Here is a 10,914-nt window from a genome sequence, read left to right as displayed (position 1 = left end):
GCTGGTTGGCAGGTCTGGGTCTGAGAATCCAGATACTCGAGGGACTTTATGCCGACGTATACAGTTTTCACAAACTTCAATTAGCGCTCTTATCTCCGCTTTGAGTGTGTGTATAGTTTTAGCTGGCTCATTTACATTTCACACAGGTTTTACACTCAGTGAATTTCGAAACATATTTTGATATAGAATTAGCGAGAATGGAATATTCATGGCTGAACATTTGAGCACGGTACATTTAACTCTGGGATTTTCAGCAGTAATGTGTCAGTTGCTCCACCGTCTGAATATTGATAGAAAATGGAGGTTATTTCACCCCGGTGTCCTTTATGGTCGAGTTCAGCTGATATGAGATGATGAAATTTCATATCGGAGCTTATAATGGTGACCGTGCCTATCATCATAATTGGACTTGCTCATGGGCAAATAGCAAGTGTGTGTGCCTGTGCTGAACCGCTCCCAGGTGTAATTGTATGTAATTTCTGCTGAAAAAATTACGAGTGCTCAGCAAACCTCCCTGTATAAAAAAAAATATCTTAGTATGAAGATAAAATCAGATAATCAACACTTTAAATAATGTCCAGTGTGCTTATATTCTACTCCAGTAAATCATTTGGGAGGGTCAGGCGATAAGGAAGTAATCTGAGGTTTACCAGACAGTCTGGCCTATCCAGCTCCTACTCCCGATATGATGCTGTAATTTGCCTCTAAATGAAATGAATCGTTTTGCGTTGCAGCTATTCCTGAGTCACTCCACAATCTCCTGTCCCCATTTCTTTCCCACATGCTCTAATTTATTTTGCAAACCAAACGGAGGCAGCCAAGCGATCAATCCGCTCTTCCTGTAACTTTTTATTCACAACATCTGCTGCAGGATTCTCTGGGCTTTTTTGGCAGGTCATTTGGCTGGAAAAATATTCGGCGTCTCTGTTGCCGCGCGCTCCTAGAAGAACCTCAGCATTCCTTAGTTGTATTATTCATTCATTCTCCAAACCTACTTACTCGTGTTCAGGGTCACATGGAGCTGGAGGTCTATCCCAGCATGCACTGGGCGGAAGGAAAAGATACACTGCTCACATGCAGTTTCACACCCATGGGCAATCAGTTCTTATTTATTATTATTATATTATTGATGTCCAATAATGCAGGTGTAAGCTGGCGCTGGGCAATTGTAAAATATTCTAGCCTGTGAGGGTTTTGTCAGTGGGCTGAGAGCTGCTACACATCTCTGCCCAGTCACCCCTGTAATGAAAACAAACACAGCCTCAAGGTGTTACTTATGAGACTGGATTTATAAAGCAAGGTCAGACAAGAGCAGAGAAAACAACAGTCCATAACAGTGATATCAGTATTCATGTTTCCTCTGGCTCATCCTTGAAACATTCTAATATTGCAGGTTTAGAAACAACACCTTTCATAATTCCATTTGTTCATTTGTTCTGGCAAACACTGCCCCCTTCTGAACTTCTCCTCATCTGTATTTATTATTTATTTAGTATTTGATCAGTATTAATTGTTTTAAGGAAAGCCCGCTGTTTTGCTCACGACTCTGCATGCCAGATATCACAGTCTGACTAGCATCACATCGGCAACACAAACTGTCTGATACAAAACCCTCTTCCAATCACTTTATCAGTAAATTGATAAAGAAATATTTCCACTATTGGTTTGACCCCTGACTCACTAGAAGTAGTTACGGAGTAGTGTTGCATGATATACTGAGCGGTACCCAGCTGTTAAAAACAACACAATACCACCTTTTATTTGCACGGATAGATTATGAATGACAGCGTTTTAATAAGAACCGTATCGCTTCACGTGTGTGTGTGCGTGTGTGTGCTGTTCCACACTCTGCTTTTACTCCCTCCAGGCATCGTGTGAGTGCCAAGCATTTCCCTACTTTCATTGTGAGAAGCAGAACAAGAGGCACAGCTACTAACGTTACAGACGCTGATCTTGTCGACCGGCATTATTTCACTTACATAGCCGACATTTAGGGCAACCTCGCGGACACGCTAATAAAGTCAACACATCCAGTTTGTGTGTGCAGGCTTATAATCCTGGGTTTGAGCTTTTATCATCATGCAGTGCCAGAATTACAGTTACTGTCGTTTATGTTTAGTGTTTTTATAGGCTATCAAACTGAAATATTGGCATTGGCATCTTATCTTATCATATTATTCCATTACTTTTCCAGGTGTTTTAGGTTTTTGCCATGCCGTCGTTGCAGTATTGGCATCGAGATATTTAAGGCAGGTATCGCATCAGAACTATGATGGAGAGAATAATGGGTAGGAAGCTTCAAAGTGTCATGCAAAATGAGGATCATCGAATACACAACGTTTTTAGTGAGCTGAGGAGCTCAGACTTGTTATTCCCAGTTGCTGTTCAGAAAGATTCATGAAGTCCTTTGTACCTGCTGCTGGGAAGTTTTTCACTGAACATTGTTACTGACCGTCACTGTTGATGATGATGATGATCTGATGATGATGTTGTTGACTAGGAAGGCGGTTGTACTGAGTGATTATGTTGTAATGTGTCCGTCCTGTCCAAATGGTGACTTTTAGTTTCCCCCTGCAAGATTAATAAAGTATCTCACGTCACATTGAAAAACGGCTCACGGAGCTCGCCAAAGCATTCATCGCCACATCCAGAAAAAACAAATTTTTAGGGAGTGCTGTATCAAAAAGGCATCATCAGTCAGGACAGTGTCAAATTACAAGCAGTCGTCCTTTTTGAAAATGAACCATTACAATAAAAGATGTAGGCTATAATTCCTGTTTTTAGTTATTAAAAATGTCCCGTTGGATTCTGTAAAATATGTACAAACAATATTGATATGTTTTCACTTGTACCTATCATAAATGTCGGACCGTTGATGACATTTGACCAGTTTAAACCAGATGATGGAGTGCAGCCGCCTCTGCAGGGGGAATCTGTGATAAAAAAAAAAAAAAAGATCTTCATGATATCAATAACAAATGATTAATGATTAATTCTTTTGATATGACACGCACACCCCTAACTCCCTGTCCCAAAGTTCACCCATTCTCATCTGGTCACCCTATCTACCCACAGCTCGGTGCCACCTATATTATTTAACCCTTCACTGGTGGTATTTGAGACCTTGCTGAAGAGAACTGATTATTGTCATTGGTTGAAAAAATATCTATATGTCTCCCGTGTCTACTAAAAACCAGAAGTCGAAAATATCCTTGTATCTACAGCTCTCTGACTGTCCTGATTGAAGTGAGTGGTGTGTATCAGCTGGACAGTTAAGTCTGAATCTTTTACTCTCCTCCTCCAGAGACAGTTAATGGGGCTGATATTCAGCTGTTTAGGGATTCCTTCAGACAGCAGTTTTCCTTCCATTTAGCTGCTATTAATTACATATATAAGTGCCTGCCTTATACTACATTAACAACTGCATGCAAGCCGTTTCTATGGAATCAGAGAGGACTAACATCCATTTAACTTCTGCAAGATGATATCCTCACAGGTGCTTCATTGATCTGGCCTTTGTAGTAATTGGCGAGTTTCTGGCTCTCCCTCTGGTGAAAATGTAATTTGAAATTAAATGAAAATGTAATTTTGTCTATTTTCTTTTTGTGCATTAATAATCCAAAGGGAAAATGTTTCCAATTATATCTAAAAATAGATTTCATTTCAACTACTTAATTAAAAAATTGTTTCAGTGAAATTAGTCAGAGCCCGCTGCTGGACGCTGGCTGCTGTACTTGAGCCAGAATGAACAAGCCTGTAGATACACAGCTGTGCAGTGATCTAAACACAATTACTCTCATTAACAGTGATTACAAATCGGGAAAAAGATGACACACCACAGGGATCCAGCCAATGATTGAGGTCTGCACAGGAAAATCCATGAACTTTCGTTGTTTGTAGATAAAATAGGTCACCAATGAAGCAAGATCCATTTTTCCTGACACCTCCTTTTCTCAATACCTCCTTTTCTCCCCCATTTTAAAATCACTAGCTTTAGCAAACAGCACTTGCACTGATGACAGAATGTAATACCTGCAATACTCGGGAGGTGCCACCAGTTGCCATGGAACCAGTAGCTTTCTACAGGCTGTCATTCTTACTGGACCACCAACCAACCCAGAATTTTATCTTGTGGAGCATGCCGGACTGGAGGCGACTTAAAGGCTGAACTTCAGCGGCTGAAACCCTGAAATGCCTGCCCCCATCGAAGAACTTGATTTGTGGTCTGTGTTTCTGTTTTTTCCCCCAGGTTACCTCATCCTCAGCCAAACCTTGGGGTTGTAACAGGGGGACAAGCATGTAACAGGCTTAATCTAGGATTCAGGGTCTCGCCTATTTCTTTTGCACACACCACGCATGATTCTTGCCTAAAATAAACAGTGAAAATGATCTGTTGATCTGTCATTTCAACACTAGACCAGCAACATGACACCTTTCACCACAGTTTCAGTGTGTGTATCTGTGTAAAATGTGACAGATATGAAATAATCACTTGCAGGGAATTGCGGCCTTTTTTTCTCTCATTTCTCTCTCCCTGCCTCTCTCTCTCTCTCTCTGAACGAGGAGGAAAAATGGCAGAGCTTGGTGATTACAGCTCTTTTCCTCTCTTCTAAACTCTTCTGTGAACTCGGTGTAAAAAGACAGGGTTGGAGGAGCAGCACCGCCACAGCAGCACGCTGTCCGTGTGGACACCACTTGTGTGCGAGCCACAGCAGTTCGGCGAGGAATCCGTCACACACAAGTACAAGCAGGCTGTGTGACCCAGCCATTGGGGGGGCAGTTTGACACTGTAACTGAGTAGTGTGGTAAATGTAGTTTAATAAATTATGGCTTTACAGCATTAAAACGGAATGACTAAAATATAATGCATTCATTTTATGTGCAGGGGCATTACAAAAGGTTTCGGAGGGTCACCATTCGCCCTGGGCTGCAGTTTGAGAACTCCCGTTGTAGAGTCTTGGCCCATGCTAGCAGGTCTGAGATGCTGAACTGTAGGCACAGTGTTGCACTGAGCATAATGCTAATGTCAGCATGCTCAGCAGTGACAATGCTAATGTGCTGATAAGGCTACTATGTTCACCCTCTTAGTGTGCCATGTTAGCATGCTAACATTTGCAAATTAACAGACAGGTTGCTGTTTTGCCTTGTTTCCAGTCTTTATGCCAAGCTAAGCTAAGCTACCTACTGGCTATAGCTTCATATTTAGTTTGCAGACATGATGGTGGCATCCATCTTCTCACCCATCCCTATTCCGTTCCCCCTGCTCTGCTATTGTTGCAGGTATATAGCTGCATTGTTTGTCCTCCAAATTAGCCGTCCAAGTTGCTGCTGTTACGTTAGTCGCTTTGCCTTTTGTAGATTTCCATATTGTGGAAGTGAGCCACCCGTGGTTCGCTGCCGGCAGGTCCTCCTTTTCGTTGCGCCATAACTTAATGCTGCTGCGTGTAGTAAACAGCTGTTTCCTGTTTAGGTTGTATCTGTATCTGTATCTGTGTTAGCGCTTACCCCTCCCTCACCAGGTGTGTTAACAGATGCTGCCTGATAGGTGTGTAGGCCACAAGGCACCAGTGTTATTCTTTCTAGCTATCATTCTTGCTATTAACATAAGTTAACTTTATGTATGACAGGGACTGTGGGTCAGGGTCTGTGCTTAACTGAGCTGCGGCGCCTACACTAGCTCACGTGCTGAAACGCTGCTGCTTTGCCAATATGGTTGTTTTGCATGTGCTTTGCATATGGCCGTCTTTGCTTACACCTACACGTTGCCCACAGCTGTAGTACATTTTAATTCTTGGACTTAAAACTGTTCTGCTGGTGTACTGACATAAGTGTCAGCCCTTGTTTTAGATTTGGGCCATCTTATGTGAATGCATGAGATTCATCTTATTACTTGCTGTAATCTTTGGCGGGGGTTTGACCATCCCATGTGGGTCATCTCATTTCTGTTGCTCCTGATTTGCTGGCACTGTTACATTATTATTTATTGCTTTTAATTAACATTATTTTTGTTTTGTGCAGTTTATGGCTCATTTTGTTTAATTGTATCATGTGTTGCTCAAATTTTCTGCAAGTAATATTTTTTTTAAGTTAATTTTGGTTAATTTGAGCAAGTTGCAGTTGTTAGTTTGCCAATTTCTCTACATTACAACATCTCTACTCTGTTTTGTTTATTTACTTTTGGTTGTTTTTGTTTAACTTGAGTGATTTTGATGAGTTGCAAGTTGATTACTATTCCTTTGAATTAGGGATGTGCGCGATTAAACGTTGCCACCCTTGCTTGTCGGCACCAGAAATACTAGTCGTTTGAACTATTTATCAAAATTTCCTTCATGAACAATGCCCGTTAATTGTTTAATTGATGCCACTGTGATGTTATGCAGCTGCCTGCCACCAGTTGAGGCTGCGGCACTGTTAGACGGCAGCCCCTCTCGCCATACAGTGAAAGCGCGTATGCCCAGATGGCCCAGGTAACCCCGGATGTTTTTATGGGCAAAGACGCACAGATGACAGCATGTAAAAACACCACGATGTGGCAGTGTTTTAATCTAGCCAATGGAAATAATGTTGAATGTAGACTGTGACAGAATAAACTGGTAAATAAACGCTCGACTGGAGCAACGTGACCACATTCAGCACACACACAGACATAAACCTGCAAGCAGAGCGGCTGCTGCTAGCACTGCTAATGTTAGCCACACTGAGTAGCAGGCTGGCAGCTGACATCAGCTCTGGGCTGTTTACCCACTGACACTGTGGGTCCTCTTCAACTCATTTAGTGAGTTGTTGTCTTGCGTATAACAAATCTGTACGAACTCGTCTGGTTGGTTGGTACTGTAAAAAACTTAATATAATTACTTGGGTGAAATTCCCAAGGTGGTGATGTTTGGCTTTTTGGTGATTTAATAAAGTAAAATCCACTGAATACCACCGCATAAGCAAGAAAAGAAAAGAGAGTCAGAGATTCAGGTGGCACACAGACACAAACACCCAAGCTGACAGAAAGACAGATGCCCAGACAGACATTTCAAGGGAAGATAAATATAGGTCTCGCATCCCAAGCAGATGGAGGCTGACAGGGTTTGACACGAACCCACAGATGACATTGGCTCTGCAGGATTCTGCTCATTTGTCAGCCGCAGCCCGGGCCGGGACATCATCGGCTAACCTGAGGGAACGATAAGGAGGACCCCACCCCGCTGAGAGGCGGCTTTACTGCTGAGCCGCATCCCACCAGCAGCTCCAGTCTGATTTAATCTTCTTCATGGATGAGCAGACGATCGGGAAACAAATAAATAACAAGCGTCGCAGGGTGGAGATGATGAAGAGGTTCTGTTGTTGAGGGTGAGCTCTGTTTTTTTTTCTGGATGGAGTGGTTTCTTTTAATTTGTCATCTCCAGTGACCACAAAGATTTGTCATGAGGGAAAATGCCTAATACCGAAAAATAATCTGGATAAAAAGGGCATTTTCATGGGATTCATTACATTATGTAGGTCACTTGACATACTGTACCTCATGTGACATTACACATGTAGTTTAACTTGTAAAGTGGTCGCAGTTTCGTTGGGTTTCAGCACAAAAACTACTTGGTTAGGGTTAGAAAAAGATCACATATGTCATGGTGGAAGTGACGTCACTCACACAACGACTTAAATCATGTGACACACAAATGTTATGTTGTAAAATGGTCTCAGTTTGGTTAGGTTTAGGCACAAAAACTACTTCTGGAAAAGACCGTTCAGATTAAAATTACTACATTATGTACGTCATAACAAAATGTCGTCAGTCTTGTGATGGAAGTGACTTCCATAATGATATTTTCATTCATTCAAAACTTTAAATATGTCAGTGTTTTTTACCCACACAGGATTTGAACGCTTGTCCTCCAGGTGAGAGTCCTGTGCTTCTCCACCGTCTCCACATCGTCCAAATGTGGACTTTCTCGCTCCTTATGCTTCTTGTCATACTTATCACGTCCACAACGGGGCGCCACCTTATAATAAACAGACATGTCAGTTGAAATAAGCTGCCTGCGCTTGTGACCAGCATGCATGTTTTTTTTGGGTGAGGACAGGCTGGGTTCATACCCAGCATGAAATTGAACCCACCACTGGTTATGTGCACAGGCGTTTCACTTGATGTAGCAAACTGCTGCGAGCAACAAACAATTTCCACAACCCAAGGCTTGAGGCCCTAAAACAACCGCATAGAGTATCCATGCCAGCGGCTGGTCTTGTCAGTATGTCTATAAAGATTAGCAGGTAAAAGCAAAAGTATACTGACGTGGCTAGACATACTAGTACGTGAGAAAAGTTTGTAATTTTGGTGGACTAATCGTAAAATACCGTATGAGTGGATGAAATATTTTCCTCAGTTAAAAGGAGAAAGGGCTGCGAGTCAAACTGAAGCTACCTTGACATACTGCACCATCCTCCCATTCCTCTAAAGGATTTCAATTGAGATTTACTGTAAAACCCCATTTCTGCCAAAAGAAAATATCTCTCTATTCTGGTGATCTCTCTATTAAGTGATGAATGGTTTGCTGGTGTTTACTCAGAGGGGAGGGAGAGGAAAAAGTAGAGAGAGGGGTCAGAGCAGTGTGTACCTGCTTTCTGAATGAATGTATGAGTTCGGTTTCCGAAGACAGTCATCAGTACCACCAGGAGGAAGTAAGCAGATCGAACACAGGGAAGAAATGGACTGCACTAAATTGAAACAGGCTTAAAAATTCACCTGTAATTACAAGTGCGTTCAATTAGCCATAACATGATCGCTGAAGGGACCGGGTACTTTGTGGTTCAAGCGAGAGGATCTCAAGCGTGACAGTGCACATAGATTACACTTAAAGCACGTTTAAAGACACCGGGGTATCAGAGGAAGAGCGGAAATTTTGAGCCTCGAGCTCGACAGCAAATCCGTCACCAGAAAACCTTGACTTGTAGCTTTTGAACGCGCGGGCTTCAGAGGTATGAGAGTATTCAGATTTCACTCCGGTAAAGTGTTTCTCTCAGCTGACATTGATCTTCAGAGAGTGAGCAAGAGGAACACATGTACTGCGGTGCTGTTTGAGCACCGCGGATGAGGTGAAGCTCTCCGGAAAGCTGCGGGGTATTGAGGGTGTTGTGGAGCGTGATATTAGGGCCAGCGCTTCCCACCAAGAGGTCTACGAGCTGGAACGACCTGCGAGCATCACCAGTTCAGCGGCTGTGACAGACAGGTTCTCTCAGCCGGAACAAGACATAGAAAAAGATGGTGGAGAGTCAGAGCTGCTGTCTGGACAGACACCCCCTTTTATATATAATGAATTATATTCATGTGAAACTATTCTGGATTTGGGATTTACGCTCACTCATCTTTCACACTGGAGGTCAAACCAGTGGTGCCTGTTGACATTTTAGTATGAACACAAGGAAACCTTTTAACTGAGAAACTGACACTAGTAAGTCAACCCTGAGTCCAGATTGTATTTTTCAAATAAAAATAGGCACTTCAGAAACTTTATTTGGAGTCAGAGAAGACATTATTCTACTGTTTTCACAGCCTGCAAAGTACTTCTCATGGCTATTAAACTGATTGTGATGTGTAGAGACTGATGGTGCGAATTATGCCCGACTTTAACCCAGAATTGATTACCCCCAACAAACTTTAAAACTGGGACAAAGCTATGTCAGATCCAAGCTGCAGAGCAGACAGGCGTCATTATATAACGTAATGTTTGTCCAAGTATAAGCTGAGAAGCCCTGTTAGAGTGCAATAAACTGATCTTTTACCATTTTTTTCTTTTCATACTTACAGGTATGATAGTGGTAAGTCGCTCTACACTGAAATGCAAAAGCAAAGTTGTGTTGGGGGTAACACTTTACAAAGTAACTCAGAGTACTCATTACTTTTTTGGTCACGAGAAGCAACATCACACGTTAGTTTTGTCATTCAAGTACTCAGTTATTTGGTGATGTTTTTAAGTAAGCAATCCATTACTGTTCAAAGTTTTACTATTATACTTACACTACTGTGTGAACTGTGGCACAAGAGGAAACTGAGGGTGACTTTTTTGCATTTGAGACAGAGAACAGACACAGCCTAGGGTCTCAGCGGATATTGAAATCATGGAGTGTCTCAAGTCGGGTCTGGAGATTGATATTTTAAACAGTTTCTGCGGCAAGGTTTTTTTTTTCTAGTCTTGGAAGTCTCATCAGAGGAACCAACTACCCAACACGTTTCAACTACAGAGGATACTGGCTGCCTCAGTCTACATCATTTGAAAAGCCAGTGCACTTTTATAGTTTGTATGTGGGCACCTGTTTTGAGACGCTAAAACATGATGTACTGTTGGCTCAGCTGTGCAGTCTGCCCAGTTCATTTGCTGTAATGTAACTTTTTTAGTGCCAGTAATCTTGTAAAATAACGAGATACCTTAACAAATTACTTTTAAAAGTAACGCTACCTAGCACTGGGTCTATCAAAGACATAAAAACACTCCATTACAGGATTCTCTGCTGGAAACATGTAAAGTCATCCCATGACAGCGTTTTCAACCAAGTCATTGAACTAACTAACTTAAAAAATGAGAAGCCTACTTTTCTTTAACTTTGTCTGAATTCAAGGACCTATTCTTTCAAAAATTATTATGAATTTTAAGCAGTAAATCTGCCTTTGTTATCATTATGTAGGAGTGATTCCTAAAGTGTGAGCCGAGGCCCACTGGTGGACCATGAAGGCCCTGTAGGTGGCCCTGAGAGGAAAACAACATTGATTTTTAAGTAATCAGAACTAATCAAAGAAAGCCGTGGAATTTAAAATATGTGTTGTACTTCATTTATCTTACACTGGAACATGTCTGATATCTCGTCATTACAGGTAGTCATGATCAAAGTTGTTATTAAAGGTTTGGCTGGGCTGCAGAGGGTTTTCAGATT

Source organism: Lutjanus erythropterus, chromosome 7 (assembly GCF_056507025.1).
Source record: "Lutjanus erythropterus isolate fLutEry1 chromosome 7, fLutEry1.hap2, whole genome shotgun sequence".
In the NCBI taxonomy this organism is placed as follows: domain Eukaryota; kingdom Metazoa; phylum Chordata; class Actinopteri; order Lutjaniformes; family Lutjanidae; genus Lutjanus; species Lutjanus erythropterus.
Note: the sequence above shows the minus strand (reverse complement) of the source record.